The 15,571-nt window shown below is 40.2% G+C and overlaps 1 pseudogene; it reads left to right on the forward strand.

Moving 5' to 3' along the window:
* Nucleotides 1-1,860: 1,860 nt before the first annotated feature.
* On the forward strand, nt 1,861-9,357 carry LOC138804207 (lysozyme C-like; annotated as a pseudogene).
* The last annotated feature ends 6,214 nt before the right edge of the window (nt 9,358-15,571 follow it).

A 15,571-nucleotide genomic window follows, 5' to 3' on the forward strand; every position in this document is an offset into this window, starting at 1 on the left:
AACATCTGCACTTCCATGTTCACTGCTGCACTGTGCATAATAGCCAAGATATGGAAACAATTCAGGTGCCCCACTACAGATGAATGGATCCAAAAAATGTGGTACCTACATAAAATAGAATTTTACATAGACATTAGAAGGGATAAAATAATGTCATTCACTGGGGATGGATGGAACTAGAACAAAACATGTTGAGCAAGATAAGCCAAGATCAGAGAGAAACTGGACATAGTTTCCCTGATGTGTGGATGTTAGATTCAAAATACAACGAGATATGACAAAATAAACAGGATTCAAGATACCCATACACAGTGAAACTAAAAGAGGTCAGTTTTGAGAGAAAAACACCAAATACCCAAGGAGCTCTTCATATGTATATAAAAATAATACACAGACTGAAAAGAACCCCAAAGACAAGGAAACCTCTTCTTAATTTGTCTTACCATTTTTTAGATGACTCTGTAGTCTTTACTTCATATATGGTGTATACACATGCATATCTAAGGGAAGCTGGGAGAAGGGCACAGAGTCAGTGGAAAGTGGGTGAAAATTACAGCAGAGGAACCCATCAACCGCACTGGACACGGATGAAAGTAAACTAAGCAACTCAATGGCAGTGATGGGAGGGAGGGAATGAGAGAGAAAGAGGAAACAGCTGTTACTAAGCAAAAGGAAAGAAATGTACATATTACCCGATCTGGAAGAAATAGTTTTATTGTTAATGTCCATAGAGTTCATAAGCTTTGTAGATTAGAATGATGATGATTATCATTGTGAAGGTCAAAATATGTTTGTGACTATCTAAGTACAACTACACAGTACTATGAAATTTATGTAATTACTTAATCTCAATAAAGACATCTTTGGAAAAAACAAAAAAAAACACCTCCATCATTTGAGGTTGACACATAGTAGCAATGCTCAGTTTAGCTCTGGTAGGCAAGCAAATATTTAGGCCTGGTCTGAAAAATGGGATTCTTGATTTTGGATAGGATTCCCAAAGAGTAATTTAGAGCCGTAGATGGTTATCTTTACAGGTCAAACACAAAGAAACTGCTATTGATCAAAGCCAAGGGTGACTACCAAGAAACAGTGTGCAAAGCATCCCAGAAGGTTTCTTCCTACGCTGATACTGAACCTGGTTCTCTCTGAGTTCTAGTAGTATTGTTTCTGAGAAGGTTCACAACCTCCTGAGATGATTATTTTTAAAGTGAATAGTAATGCACATGAATTGTTTTGCTCTTTGAAGTCCTATTGCTTTATACTGACCATTCATGTTAAAACATAAACATAGGAAAATGTTCACATGAACCATATTTATGAGATTAATACATTGATTTATAATATATAAAATTTACTATAGTAACCAAAAAGTCCACAATAGAAAACTGGCTGATCATGTGGGTCAAACTTGTGTCATGCAGTATACTGATTAAGAAGACAAACAGGTGAGTCTTGTCCACTTTATGTCAAAGTGAATATGATAATTAAGTGAGAACAATCAATACAAAATTGGGAACGCACACACAACAATTTAACAAAAATGAATAATGGTCAAAACTCACAGCTGATTTTAAGCTTCACAGAATGTCATTTGTTTCTTTACAGCTGTTCATAATAAAATATGAGAAGCTTCCTCTTTTGAAACAGTGCTACTTCTCCAATTCTTTTTGATCCAAGTCATTAAACAACATCATTTCATCATTTTTCTTGTTCATTAACTCATAGAACATCAGAATCTTTTCCGGCTTTGCACAAGTGTAGCCCTCAAACCACAAGAGGAAGAAGGAAGTTAGAAGATGCTTAAATACTGGGACCAGCTTACCTTAGTCAGCCTAGTGATCTGGCTTCTCAGTCAACATGAAGGCTCTCCTTATTCTAGCGGTTCTTCTCTTTTCCTCCACTGTCCACAGCAAGATATTTGAATGATGCGAGTTGGCCAGAACTCTAAAAGGAGGTGGAATGGATGGCTACAGAGGAATCAGTCTGGCAAACTGTAAGTCTGCTCTCCTTAATATCTCCAGGTAATTAACAGGGAATGAATGCTCAGAAGGCCCTGAACATTTGTGGCCTGACAGTGACTGAAAACATCAGTTTGGTTCTTTTAAATCAGAGATGCTTTGTGAAGGAATAAGGGCTTGGGAGTCAAAAAGTCTACAGAATTCAAAAATCAAACTAGCAGATGGTTCTGCTGGAGCATCTGGGCTGGCCAGTTGCCTCAGACTCAATGGCCCGTGCAAGCGGAGTAAAGGATATGTCAGAGAGCTGCTCTCAAAGAGCTTAGCGTGATGCAGTGTGTTTTTTGTAAATTCTGCTGCCATTCCATGAGATTCTTAACAGAAAAATATTCAAAAATTGTATGGAACCTCCACAAAGGGCATAAATAACATTTTCTGTTAGACCCTGCTTAAATAAGGATCTCTGAAATTCAGCATGAAGTGCTGTTATCATTTTCCACTCTATATTGACTGTTTTCCATATTATTTGACTCAATCAAAGATGATCATGAAAAAGAGTTCCTTTATACTTTATTCCATATGTATCAATCTTATTACTGTACTTTTCACAATCCCCCCTCAATAAACGTTTTTGAATGAATGAGTGAATAGATGAATGGATAAACAGAATACAGCCTTTCCTGTCTATAATTCTTGTTTTCAAGATTCTAATTAGCCAGATGTAATGGTTTACTTCTATAGAACTAGCACTTGGGAACAAAGAAGAAGAGATAAAAAGAAGTATAACTTGATATTATTAGAAAAATAACTTCTAGACAATCTTTGTTTTTCCTAATAATAAACATTTTCCCCATCAGCCTAAGTTTCTGCTGTGAATTTACAAAATCCCCTCAACAACTCTTGAATTTCTATCCTAGACTAAATGATACCTGAGGACAGGGAAGAGTAAAAGCAGCCTGAGAAGGGGCTGTTGTCCTATCTTCTAAAGGCTTGAGTATCACAATTTGACTTGCTCTGCAAAGAGTTGCTCCCAGGGCCCTCACAAATGAAATACTGAGCCCCACACATGTACTTGGAAGGCTGAAGCAGGAGGATCAGTTGAACCCAGGAGACCCTGCCTCAAGACAACAAAGAACACTGAATTTAAACATTTTGTCAGTTAAATATGCCTTTATACTTGTGAAATAAGGCACTCGTAGAATACAATGAGCTAAACGTGGGTATATAGTGTAAGTCATCTACTGTTATTGTTTTGTTATTAAAGTCATTTCTTTCAGGGATGTGTTTGGCCAGATGGGAGAGCAGTTATAACACAAGCGCTACAAACTACAATCCTGGAGACAGAAGCACTGATTATGGGATATTTCAAATCAATAGCCGCTACTGGTGCAATGATGGCAAGACCCCAGGAGCAGTCAATGCCTGTGGCATCCCCTGCAGCGGTAAGAGGAGACAGTGTTGGAGAGATAGCCTGGGACTGTAACCCCAAGAGCAGAACATCTAGCCTTGAAAGGAATGTTAGAAACCTTGGAAAACCCTTAGCTTCTAGAATGTCATTACGTTCAGGCTCAGAATTAGCTACATAAGCTATTGAGCCTTGATTTTAGCTCAGTGGTAGAGTGCTTGCATATACAAGGTCTAGTATTCCATTCCCAACACTAAACACATTAAAGAGGTGTTACCATAAAAAAACAAAATAAACTGGGAAGGTGGCTCAGTGGTAGAGCACTTGCCTTGCATGCCTGAGGCCCTGGGTTCGATTCCTCAGTACCACATAAGCAAAAAGAAAAAAATAAGCCAGAAGTGGTGCTGTGGCTCAAGTGGTAGAGCGCTAGCCTTGTGCTGAAGAGCTGAGGGACAGCACCCAGGCCCAGAGTTCAAGTCCCACAACCAACGACAAAAAAAAAAAAATGGTTGGTATTCCTGCCAAATGTGTGGCCCGGGCCTATAGTCCTAACTACACAGGATGCTGAGATTGGGAAAACTGTGGTTCAAGGCCAGTTTGGACAAAAAAAAAAAAAGAAGTTTGTGAGACCTCATCTCAACCAACAAAAAAGAAGTTTGTGAGACCTCATCTCAACCAACAAAAAAGAAGTTTGTGAGACCTCATCTCAACCAACAAAAAAGAAGAAGTTTGTGAGACCTCATCTCAACCAACAAAAAAGAAGAAGTTTGTGAGACCTCATCTCAACCAACAAAAAAGAAGAAGTTTGTGAGACCTCATCTCAACCAACAAAAAAGTTAGGAAAAGTTGGATATAATGGTGCCCAGGTGTCATCCCAGCTACAGAGGCATAAATAGGAGGTTCATAGATTAGGTCTGCCCAAGCAAACTATCAGACTCTATTTGAAAAATAAGGAAGCAGGGGGCGGGGGGAGGCTGGGAAGGGATGGGAAGGGTAAACAAAGGAGGAGGCTACAATACTTGATAAGAAATGTACTCACTATCTTGCCCATGTAATTGTAACCTTTCTGTACAGTATTTTCACAGTAAAAAAAATAAGAAAAAGAAAAAGAAGGAAGCAAAAAGGACTTAGGGACATGGCTCAAAGATACTCTGTCTAATAATCTCAAAGCCCTGAACAATTAATTGTAAAGAGCCTTTGTCATTGAAGCTTTGTCATAGTTGACATTCTATCTGTTTAGTTATATATAGTTGGAGATAATATAGCTGTATAGTCTTTTATTGTTTTACTTTTATTATGAATTGTTCCAAATATACAAAATTAGGTATTAATAAATGGAGCCATATAATACAGCTATCTAATGCAATTTAAAATTATTAACACTCATAATGACTTCTGTTCAGTGTTGCAAAGTAAGAATTATTACTAAAAGTTTTTACCTTGAATGGGTGTTTTAGATAAACCTTTGTTGATAGATTTTTTTTTTTTTGGGTTGTGGGACTTGAACTCTGGGCATGAGTGCCATCCCTTAGCTCTTCAGCTCAAGGAAAGTGCTCTACCACTTGAGCCACAGTTACATTTCTGGTTTTCTGGTGGTTAATTGGAGATTAGAAGACTTTTTTGCCTGGGCTGGCTTTGAACAGAGATCCTCAGATCTCAGCCTCCTGAGTAGTTAGGATTACAGGCGTGAGCCACCAGCACCCAGGTGTTGCTAGATTTTAAAGTGAATTATAAACACAATATTTTAGTTACAACTAATATTTTCAAAAATATATTATTGAAATAGTCATGATCACATCTAATTAAATAATTTAGAGATTAATTGTTGAGGATGATTTTTTTTTGGTCAGTTGTGGGACTTGAATTCTGGGTGCTGTCCCTGAGTTCTTTTACTCAAGCACTCTGCCACTTTGAGCCACAGCTCCATTTCCTTGGCTATTTCTTTAGAAAAAGTTTTTAGTTGTATAATTTGACTAAAAATTATTAGGCGTGTTTCTTTTACAGTGTTGGGTACAAAGAGGGCCTTCCCATAGTTTTTAGTTCTAGTGCTTGTGATAACTGGTAAATGAGAAATAAATTATTTAGTTCATGTCAAATGGTACAGAATGAACAGTGTTCTTCAATTATCTTTTTTCACTATTATTACTATTAAAGTATTTTTACAGACAGGTTTCAGTTCAACATGTCCCCTAACTATCTTACTATTAGTTTCTCTTGCAAGGTAATTTCCTAGTATTCTTCTCCTTGGTGTAATGATAAAGCTGGCTGAATATAAGATGAAAATTAAATTTTTACTTCAGTCATTGTCTTTCTTCGCCCTTCTCTTTTAGCTTTGTTGCAAGATGACATCACTGAAGCTATAGGTTGTACAAAGAGGATTGTCCATGATCCACAAGGCATTAGAGCATGGTATGTATTAAATGTTCAAGGGAAATCTGTGTACCCTACCGTTGATGCATACAGGAGAGAAGGCTTGCAAACATCAAGGATCATTGTGAAAACTGAACTGCAGGTTTTGACTTAACAAAGTAATGTATTACCTCCACCCTTAAGGAAGTAATTATTGTGACTGACTCAAATCTTATCCTTTTATTCTTGGCATTCTTGAATGACCACTCAGGGATTTTAACACTTTCCTCACTCTAGTACTTCCTTGAGAAATCTTGAAACTATCTGCAGAGTAATTAAATGTGCAGTGTATATAACTCAACATTGTGTTCAACATTCTGCATTCTATTGAGACTCTTGGAGGAAGCAATGTACTTTGGTGATATTTCTTTCAATAACAGAAATATCTGAGCCAAGCTATATCTGTACTTTATTTATTGATTCCATACTTTATGGATCCCATGGGATATGAATTGTATGCATTATAAGAGTATGTGTTCTAACCTTTTCTCCATGTTCCCTTTTCTCAATAGGGTGGCATGGAAAAATAACTGTGAAAACCAAGATGTCAGCATGTATATTCATGGGTGTACATTGTAATTGCAAAATTTTGTCTGCTTGCTCTTGCTGCTCTTTTCTTGCTCTCTCTGTTCTATTCTAGCTCACTCTCTGTTCTTTTCTTGCTCTCTCTCTTTCCCAGCCACGTGGAGTGCCAACCTTGCCTGGTCCCAGCAGGTCTACTGAATAAACCTACCCCTTACCTGAATACCACGTGCGTGCTGGTGCTGTTCTAACTCGGCTACCTCTTTTTAAAAACCTAACATAAATGGTGCCGTGACTCGGATAAAGGCTTAAAGTCAGCATAGCTGGGATTTCTCTGTTTTTTTCCTCTTTTTTCTTTTTTTGTTCTTCCCTTTTTGCTCTGAGGAATACCCGCAGTTCTGGCGGCCTTTTGCGAACCAGTCTGTCTGCGGCGGAGTCAACGCATCGATACCATTGCTGCCTTTACATCCACGTCCACACCACTTCTCTACTCTGGTGAGTGAAACTACTCTACGGCTCTCTGTTGCTCAGTCTCTGTCCAGACGTGGTGAGACGCCAGAGAGCTCCTACGGCCTTTAGCTGAAAGGCCGGTCACCTCTGAAGCCGAGGACTCTTGGCTTTGGGGGCTTGGCCATTTCTCTCTAGAGGACTCTGGGGGAAGTCGGGACGCCGCTTCTGCCTGGTCAGCTCTCCTTCACTCACCAGACTGACTCTCCTACTCATTTAATGGGGTGCTACGAATCATGCCTGAGCCGTGAAACCCCTTTGAAATGTCTCCCGCGCTCCCTGGAAAGCCAGAGAGCCTCATTTTTATGCCATTCTCAGAAGTACAGTTTTTGCTACTGCAATGGTAAATGGTCAGAAGTCTGTTTACTTTTGGGCGCTCTTTTCTCTCTCTCTGCCATTCATGGGCAACTTTCTACCCTTTTTTTCTACAACTTTTTGGCTTGTGCCTTGAAGGGTGCGACACAGGCTGGGTCCCAGGGACCCCCCTCTAGGTTCCCTCTCAAAGGCTAGCCAATGTAGGCTTAATCTATTCAGGCTTTCTTTGCATTCTTTCAGAAATTCGCCATCTTGAATTCGCCATCTTGGCCACGTGGTGGGTTAAGGGTTTGGCCCCATCTGACCCTTAACCTTCCACTAAGTTTACTACTCCATCTATTCCAAGGTGCCTTGCTAACAAGTTGCTCTTTTCACAGGCCCTGGTAATGGAGGCCCAACCAGCTGATATGCTTTGTTAGCAAAGATGTCTAAACGTTGTCGAAATTTTAGGTTTTAAGTTTTGCCTTTTTTGTTTTGTGTTGTGTATTCTACTACTGACTACGTGGTTCTAAAATACTGGGCATATCTGTGCTAAAATTCTCATCACATCTAATGAGTTTTGTCATTTCAGAATAATTGTTGGCAATTCTTGATAAGAACCAGGTAAGCTCTACTTATTCTACTTGATCTCCTTGTTGCTTTAATTGGAAATAATAAAGGGCTTTTTTGGCAAAGATTTCAGTTCAAAGCCAGCTCGGGCTAAAAAATCCCTAAGACTCTGTCTCCCAGCTAAACTCTGCAAGTGATTCTATAACTCAAAGTGGTTCAGTGCTAGCCTTGAGCAGAAGTGCTCAGGGACAGTGCCCAGGCCTTGAGTTCAAATCTTGAATACCAACTGGGACAAGCCATCCCAGCAACGAGCACCTAGACTCAGCCAGTCTGGGGAACAAGGGAACGTGGAAAGGAGTAAGAGGAGATGATGTCACATCAGCTACTTTGTGCCTGCCCTTTCAAAATTAACCTGAGCCGGGAGGTCAGTAGAAATAAGAAGCCTGCCCATCCAATGTCTATACCTGTCTACCTATTAACTGAACAGGAATTTATATTCTTGCCTTTGTCACCTGAATTCTCTACCTAGTCGCCAGATGTCAGAAGTAACTAGGGACATAGACAACATTTTCAGCCCAAGTCCTTCCTCTTGCCATTTATTTGCTCTCTAGTATTTTTTTCCAGCCCCTCAATGCTCATGAGACTTCTCCTGACTTCATCTAAGGATTCAACGCCACCAAGGGACAGCTGCTGCTCACTGCCTTCTCTGGGAGGGGACCAAATTCCAGCCTTTTACCCCTATTGTCCACGCCCCTTTTCAGCAGGAAGTAGCCAGAGAGAATCCTCGCCCTATTTCATGATTATTAAAAGGCTGGAATGTAAGGTCCGCTCCTGGATGGCTAGCAGACTCCACCCTCCTCGCAGCAAAGTCTCCACCCAGTACCTGCGTTACCTAGGCAACTGGGACACCTGGAAGAGGTCACATCTGCATCCGCTGAGGTCACATCTGAATTTGATGTGGTCACACCTTTCCCTGCCCATACCCTACATAAGGCCTAGCCCAGGCCCAGACCCTCTCTTGCTGCTCTTTTCTTGCTCTCTCTGTTCTATTCTAGCTCACTCTCTGTTCTTTTCTTGCTCTCTCTCTTTCCCAGCCACGTGGAGTGCCAACCTTGCCTGGTCCCAGCAGGTCTACCCCTTACCTGAATACCACGTGAGTGCTACTGTTCTTACCCCTCTCTCTGCTCTTTTCTCTCTCTTTCCTCTCTTCCCAGCTCTCTCTCATTCCCAGGCCTTTCCCAGCCATGTGGAGTGCCAACCTTGCCTGGTCCCAGCAGGTCTACTGAATAAACCTACCCCTTACCTGAAAAAAAAAAAATTTTTGTCTGCTTATTATCTCACTGTTTCACTTTGTTTTCTTTCTTTTCTTTGTTGGCTGTGGGGCTTGAGTCACTGTTTAACTTTGTATAAGAAGGTATTCAGAACCAATAACTGAGCTAGCATTTTGTTAATGAAGAGTCATGCATTTTTTCTTTACCCATCCTGAGGCTTGAACTCAGAGCCTTGGCAGTGTCCCTGACCTTCTGTTGCTCAAGGGTAGCACTCTACCCCTTGAGCCACAGCACTTCTGGTTTTTTCTGTTTATGTGGGAATGAGGAATTGAACTCAGAGTGTTATTCAAGCACTCTGCCACTAAGCCACTTTCCCCATCTTAGTTATGCATTTTGACCACATCTGAGGAAGATGATCTAATATTAACTAACCACAGGATTGAGATAACATATATTGCAATAAATACTTTAAACAAATATATACCTTGTCTGTTAATACCTATCTGTGTCTGGGGAAAAATATATATACATATATGTGTATAAAAATATTTTAAAAAGTACAGTCATGTTACTATATTCTGTATTGTCACCTGCACATAAAGGTTGGATTTTTCTGAAGGAAAATCCACAAGTAGCTGACAAGTCTCATTTGGAATCCACAGACACAAATCTTAGATGGGCCCTTCCATCTACCTGGCTACCTTATTCACCTCTGTGCTATAGTCCTCACTATTAAAAATGGCTATAGTAACTTATAGTTCCCTTCTGTGTTCAAAATCACAACATACACACTTCCCACCCCATTTCTGTTTCCTCATTCTCTACTTTCCTCTCAACAGAAGATCTGGCCTCATCTTACCCTTTAAAAAAACAAACAGAGGGGCTGGGAAGGTGGCTCAGTGGTAGAATGCTTAACTTGCATGCATGAGGCCCTGGACTCAATTCCTCAGTACCACATAAGCAGAAAAAGCCAGAAGTGGGGCTGTGGCTCAGGTGGTAGAGTGCTGAAGGGCTGAGGGACAGCACCCAGGCCCAGAGTTCAGGCCCCACGACTGACAAAAAACAAACAAAAAACAGAATTTTACTGAATCAAGGCTTAGTGTGCTTATTACTTGACAGTAACACTTTTCCATCTTACCCTAAAAGAAAACAAGCAACTTCAAATTAACTCAAAAATTCTAGCTGGAGATGCGGATGTGTGGTAGACCCTCAGCCATAAGCAAGGAAGCTGGGAGAGCATGAGGTCCTGAATAGGTGCTGAACACGTTCCTGAGTTTTGGAGAGGTACACAGCCTCTACAGATGATTCTTTAAAGGCATCTCTTAGTAACACCTAGGCTTAATTTTGAAAGGTGCAAGTGCTTCCCAAGATTAAATAAAAACAACCAAATTTTACCTTAACACAAACTGATCATAGGCAAAATCCCATCTGTGTGGGTATCTGATGCCTTCATCTGTGTGGTCATCTCAAAAACAGTAAAAAATCAAACAAAAAAAAAACCATTAACTGCTATGTTGGACAAAATAAAATTTTTTAAAGGATTGAATACTAAACGCTTAAAAATGGAGAGCCCTTGAGTTAGGAATTTTGTTTTCATAAGGTTTATGACCTTTCATTTTTAAGCACTGTCTTAGGTGGCATCCAGAGAATTTAACAAGTGATGCAAATTTATATATGACTGGGTTTTAAGTCTTTAAAGAGTGCTGCAGGCACTTTGCTGATTATGAATCATTAAAAGGATTAACTCCTGTTGCCAATCCTTAATGTTGTTAACTTAGATTCATCTATTTCAAGCAAATCTTAGGCAGATGAGCTTGCATTACTAATTAACCTAATGAATGAAATTATGCATATTGTAATACAACAAATATTAAAAGGCAAATACAGAAAAATATAAAATATTATTAAAGGACTTAAAATTGCATAGCTTGTCTTTGCTTATTTAATGCCTCTGGAAAAAAGAGTCACATACACATTTATGATGAACTATTTATAACATATGTGTGTATGTGTGTGTGTGATATGAAACATTCTTTGTATCTTCTATAGCATCATCTGCACATAAATCTCTGGATTTTGCTGGAGAAAAATCCACTAGCACGCTGACAGATCTCCTTTGAAATCCATAGCCACAGTTCTCAGAAAGGGTCCTCAGGCAGGCCTCGCGTCATTTACTTCACCTCAGTGCTGTGCTGGGGTCCCCAATCTCCAAAATCACTATGGTTATTTTTTATGTCTTCCTTTCTCTGTTCAATGCCCCAACACACAAATTCGGTCCCTTTCTGCCTGCCTCATCTTCTGTTCTCCTCCACTCTTAGCAGGTAATCTGGACTCCCGTTGCCCTGAAAGAAAACAAACAATTTCATGTCAAGTTGTCCCTTGCATGTTACCAAAACAGCAGTCCCCACCTTCCTTCGGCTGATCCTCCCTTCTTCTCACTGTTTCTGAGGTGAATGGCCTTTGCTGCTGTCTCCACATATAGCCATCCTAGTGTGAGGCTTTCATCCCTCCCTACTGCATCTCCTGCATCCTCAAACTGCCCAGGAGTCTCTTATCTAGCACAAGGATCCAACTAGCTAGACACTGGTGCTTGGGAGGCTGATAATGGCAGGACCATGGGTCAAGGCCAGCCCAAGCATACACTGGAGAAAACTTCTCAAGTGTTAGGAAAGCAGTTTTAGCTGAGCAAGGACAGAGGCACATTAGAAAAGCGGGAAAAAGGGGCTGGGAAGATGGCTCAGTGGTAGAGCGCTTGCCTTGCAATGCATGAAGCCCTGGGTTCAATTCCTCAGCACCACATAAGCAAAAAGAAAAAAGCCAGAAGTGGTGCTGTGGCTCAAGTGGTAGAGCACTAGCCTTGACCTGAAGAGCTGAGGGACAGCGCCCAGGCCCAGAGTTCAGGCCCCACAACCGGACCCCCCCCCAAAAAAAAAAAAGCTGGAAAAAGAATGGGAGGTGAGGACACCAAAAGAGTTGAGTACATGCTATGAGTCTTACTGTGAAGGAAGCAGAGGATAGAGTTGTGGTTGGAGGAGTTTGGGGTAAATGAAGTGGTTTTTTTATGTTTAATCAGAAAGAATGGCTTGATTAAGGTATAATTTACACACCAGAAAGACTATTTTAAATGTACAAATCACCATTTTAATAAATTTATCAAAATGTGATCGTTTCTGCAATCCAATTTTGCAACTTCATCACCTCAGAGATTCTTTGCACCTCTGTGCCCTAATTCTCTGTTTTCATACTGAATACAGGAAGTGACTGATCTCTATAGATTTGCCTTTCTTGCACACTTCATACAATTTGAATCATATAACATGTGATCTTTGGTGTTGGTTCATTTTACTTGGCATAATATTAATGAGTTTCATTCATGTGTAAAATGTGTCAGTACCCTTTTCCTTTTTAATTAATTAACATTATTATGAAGTAGTTGTACAAAGGGGTTACAATTCCATAAGTCAGGTTATGAGTATAATGCTTCTTTGTCAATGTTACTCCTTCCTCTGTTCTCCTCCATCCTTGTTCCTTTTTTTTTTTTTTTTTTTTTTTTAAGGTTTTGGCAGTACTGGGGTTTGAACTGTAGGCCTCACACTTTCTAGGCAGTGCTCAACTACTGAGTCATGCTTCCTGCCCTTTTTTTTTTTTTTGGGTCCGGTCGTGGGGCCTGAACTCTGGGCCTGGGTGCTGTCCCTCAGCTCTTCAGCTCAAGGCTAGCGCTCTACCACTTGAGCCACAGCGCCACCTCCAGCTTTTTTTCTTTTTTGCTTATGTGGTGCTGAGGAATCGAACCCAGGGCCTCAGGCATGCAAGGCAAGCGCTCTACCACTGAGCCATCTTCCTAGCCCCTTCCTGCCCTTTTTTTGCAATGGTTAGTTTCAAGATAGGGTCTTGCTTTTTGCTCAGGCACATGCCTGAGCCATAATCCGCCTATTTTATACTTCCCATCATAAATTAGATGACAGGGCTGGGAAGATGGCTCAGTGGTAGAGCGTTTGCCTTGCATGCATGAGGCCTTGGGTTTGATTCCTCAGCACCACATAAGCAAAAAGAAAAAAGCCGGAAGTGGCGCTGTGGCTCAAGTGGTAGAGCGCTAGTCTTGAGCAGAAGAGCTGAGGGACAGCGCCCAGGCCCAGAGTTCAGGCCCCACAACAGGACCCAAAACAATTCAATAAATAAAAATAAATGAGATGACAGGCTATATTTACCTACTTCTTCTGTTGAAATAAAGTCTAGTGGATTTTTCTGCTATAGCTGAGCTGGAACCATAATCTTCCCAATCTCAGCCTCCCATAAGATTCCAACATCACAGTTTGTGGGATTCCAAGTCTTATCTCAGGTCTATGTAAATGTAATTCAGAAACCAGTCAGAGACCTTGTATACAAGTGTAGCCATAGGCTTCAAGATTCTTGATCCATAGTTATAAGAATAAACCCAAAAGAACAGGAATGTTTTTGTATCAGCATATTATGAGATATATGGAGAATGAAAACAAATGAGTCAAAATAGGGGAAAGGCACTTTCTGTGACAGATAAGAAGCTGCAATAGGACATATCCAAGAAGTATTAGGATAGCCCAACATGCTGATAGAAAAAAAAAATGCCAGAGATTAGCAAAAGGTGCTTATTCTGAGAACAAAATTAATATCAGAATCAGTGTTTGATAACTTTCAGAAGAAATTCAGTGTTTATGTTGCCGTGAGCTTTTCATGTGGCACTAACTATAACTAAGCCCTTGACACATTTCTATTTAGTGGTTTTTACTTGGAGATAGACTTTCCTCCCCAGGTTGGCTTTGAACTACAATCCTCATATCTCAGCCTCCTGAGTAGCTAGGATTACAGGGTGAGCCACCAGTGCCTGGCTGTATGTCATTTTTATAATAATAAAAATTTTCAAGTTATTAAATGAATTACTAAAAATTATATTCAGCAGGAATATTCTACATTTATCTTAATGTTAATATTTTAGTTACTTTTATAATGTTTAAATATTAAGCTTCTATTACTTCATGTTGTTTTTTTTTCTGTTTTTAGATACTGATTTCCCAGGATAGCAGCTAAAAGTTAAGCTCGCAATCTTCTCAATGCCCATCACATATAGCATCTTCTGAAATCCATCTTCCAAATGTAAACATAATTATATGCAATGTCAGTGTGATTGTCTATTTGTTAGATCAATACTGAGCACTTATGTAGCTCTAAGTAACATTTACTGTTTCTTGTACAAGACTTTTTCTATAGGGATAATAACCACATGAGCCTTAATCTGTTGGTTGTTTCTGTGTGTCCGTCATTATTTCAACTCCCATATACTACTCTCTCCTTAAAGCTTCAGACACAACTGAAATTCTGCCCATCCCATTCATCTGAAGCGGTATCTCTCAAAAGCTTTTAACTTCTCTACTTCAGGACAGAGTAGGAACTTATAAGCACAGGCAGGAACTTCCTGAACAGTGTCCCAGGGTCACAACAAATTGGAGGGAGACTCAATAAATGGGACTATCTTAAAATAAAAAGTTTCTGTACAGGTAAAGAAACAGCAACCAAGCTGGGCTCACGCTTGTAATTCCTAGCTACTCAGGAGGCTGAGATCTGAGGATCACGGTTCAAAGCCAGCCCAGGAAGGAAAGTTCGTGAGACTCTTATCTCTCAATAAACCACTAGAAAACCGGAAGTGACACTGTGGCTCAAGCAGTAGAGTGCTAGCCCTGAGCTGAAGAGCACAGGAACAGCACCCAAGCTCAGAGTTCAAGCCCCATGACTGACAAACGAAAAAAGAAAAAAAGCAACCAAACTAGAAAGACATCCAACTAATTGGAAAAAAAATATTTACCAGCAATATATCAGACAAGGGCCTAATACCCATTAGATACAGGGAACTCAAGAAACTAACCCCTCCCAAATCTAACAAACCACTCATTAAATGGGCAAGGGAGCTACAGAGAGACTTTTCAGAAGAAGAGATAAAAATAGCAAAGAAACACATGAGGAAATGTTCATCATCCCTGGCTGTAAAGGAAATGCAAATAAAAACAACACTGAGATACCACCTTACCCCAGAAAGAATGGCCCACATCCTAAATTCAGCCAATGACAAATGCTGGAGGGGATGTGGAGAAAGAGGAACCCTACTGTGTTGCTGGTGGGAATGTACACTAATACAACCACTTTGGAAAACAGTCTGGAGGTATCTCAGAAACCTAAATATAGAACTCCCCTATGACCTAGCCATACCACTCCTAGGCATCTACTCTCAGCATCAGGAACCAGGATACAAGGACATATGTACCTTCATGTCCATTGCAGCACTGTTCACAATAGCCAAGATTTGGAAACAACCCAGAGGCCCCACTACTGATGAGTGGATCCAAAAATTGTGGTACCTATATATACAATGGAATATTATGCAGCCATTAGAAAGGACAAAATAATGGCATCTGCAGGGAAATGGATGGAACTATAGCAAATCATTTTAGAGAGGTAAGCCAAGAGCAAAGAGACAAATGGCACATGGTCTCCCTGATATGTGGATGCTAAAGCCAAAATGCAAGCAGATATGACAAAGTAAACAGGACTCAAGAATCAAAGGACTGCCACTCATTTTGTTGTATCATTGCTAAATGACTCCATGT

This window comes from Dipodomys merriami, unplaced genomic scaffold (assembly GCF_024711535.1).
Source record: "Dipodomys merriami isolate MVZ:Mamm:240054 unplaced genomic scaffold, mDipMer1.0.p SCAF_10, whole genome shotgun sequence".
NCBI lineage: Eukaryota > Metazoa > Chordata > Mammalia > Rodentia > Heteromyidae > Dipodomys > Dipodomys merriami.